Source organism: Lactuca saligna, unplaced genomic scaffold (assembly GCF_052625555.1).
Source record: "Lactuca saligna cultivar CGN05327 unplaced genomic scaffold, ASM5262555v1 scaffold_430, whole genome shotgun sequence".
NCBI lineage: Eukaryota > Viridiplantae > Streptophyta > Magnoliopsida > Asterales > Asteraceae > Lactuca > Lactuca saligna.
Window position 1 is genome coordinate 336 of NW_027629894.1, and position 2,165 is coordinate 2,500.

A 2,165-nucleotide genomic window follows, 5' to 3' on the forward strand; every position below is an offset into this window, starting at 1 on the left:
TATCACAAAAAGCAACACATGCCACTTTAACGCCTATCGTTTCCCAATCATCAGCACAAATCAAATGCTGGCTAGCACCAGTAGCACGTCAAACATAGATCAGCAAGCACATCATCATCGAATTGCCACACAAACAGCACCATCCCAAACTTCCAAAGCTAGACCACAACCCTGGATCGGTGTCGCAGAGACCTAACGAGGCATCCCCACACCACGCCAAGGCCCCCACTCGGAGGGGTATTATGCCACCGACTAGGAATCAAGCAACAGTCACCCAAGCTCGCGCTCAAAGGCAGTCTGGCACCTTCATCCCTTGCCATGCTCACCCACTGCTCCCCCCCTATATATACATATTGCACAAGGAGCTTGGTGACAGCAACACCCATTGCTTTCCCTGAGGATGTATATTTCTTAGTATGCGCACGGCGTCGAGGCACAGGTGAAGCCAACGGCGCTAGTTTCTGCGCCCTATGTCGAGGAAAATCAAGGCAACGGGCTAGTGTATGGGCACAACGTCGAGGAGACTCAAGGAGATGGGGCTATTTTTCAGGTCACCGTTCGAGAAATCAAGGCAACGTGTTGGGGGGGATGGCCTCTTTCATGGGTCGTGGGGCTTGGCTTGGCTTGCCTCGTGTGTGCTCGATACAGCCTCACGATTCTTATTTGCCCATCAACCATGCCGGGCACCTATGAGAATGAGACCCCATGGTACCCCCTATATATACATATTGCACAAAGAGCTTGGTGACAGGAACAGACATTGATTTCCCTGATGATGCATAATTTTTGGACACACACGACTTGGGGGCGAGGGGACACGGGAGTGGGGCGCCAATGGGGGGCGTTTTGGCCCCATTTTCGTCAAGAGCGGGCGTCTTGGCCATGCCTCGAGCGTGCCAGCCTCGAGAGCCTTGGGCGCTGGACATCCTTGGGGCGCCAATGGGCAGCAGTCCCATGGTTCCCCTATATATACATATTGCACAAAGAGCTTGGTGACAGGAACAGATATTGATTTGCCCAGGGATGCATAATTGTGCGAAATCGTCCATAACTCGCTCGAATTAATTCGGATTGACACAAAATTTTGTAGGGATGCTTTTTATTATAAATGAAAAGCTTTGAAATGAAAAAAAAAAACAAAATGTCATGTTTGAGGCGTAAATGTTTGTGTCCTATCCTTGGTCACGCCTTGAAGCGTTGGTTCCCTACTTGTTGGAATGTCGCTCAAATCAAGTAGGAATGCCATTGAAACATTGTGTGGGTCATTGTTAACATAGACGAATGGACTTGAAATGAAAATATATCATATTTGGGTTTTTGTCCCTGTCGCCTGGTGATAGGCAGGCAGATAAGGCTTTTAGGTATTCATAGGTGGCTTAGATGAACTCGAAAGAACACGAGTTGATCGGATTGGAACTCATATATTCAATTTACTATGTACTAAGTAGGAACTACACTTTGCTCCCTTCATCGTTTGACTTGCTTAGAAATCTGCTCATGGTTTGTCAAGGCCCCTTGTTCCTTAGACCGATGAGGATGGGATTGGGTTGCTCATGGGCATGTGTGTGGCAAGATGCCTTGTTCCATTGGTCGTTCATGGGTGTTCGTGTACGAAGTAAACTTGTTCCCTTGGTCGTTCATGGGGTTGTGTGTGGGAAGAAGCCTTCTTCACTTGGTCGTTCATGTGTGTTTGTTTGGGAGGTAGCCTTGTTCCCTTGGTCGTTCATGGGAATGTGTGTGGCAATACGCATTGTTCCTTGGTCGTTCATACCCTTGTTCCCTTGGTCGTTCATGGGTCTGTGTGTGGGAAGAGGCGTTGTTCACTTGGGTAGCCTGCTTGCCTTGCCAGCCCCATATGCATTGTTCCCTTGGTCGTTAGTGGATGGGTTTGTGTGTGGCATGGTGCCTTGTTCCCTTGTGTGGCCTGACTGCTTGGCTTGACATGACCTAGCCTTGCCAGCCTCACATCCATTGTTCACTTGGTCGTTCATGGGCATGTGTGTGGCAAGGTGCCTTGTTCCCTTGGTCGTTCATGGGGTTGTGTGTGGGAAGAAGCCTTGTTCCCTTGGTCGTTCATGTGTGTTTGTTTGGGAGGTAGCCTTGTTCCCTTGGTCGTTCATGGGAATGTGTGTGGCAATACGCATTGTTCCTTGGTCGTTCATACC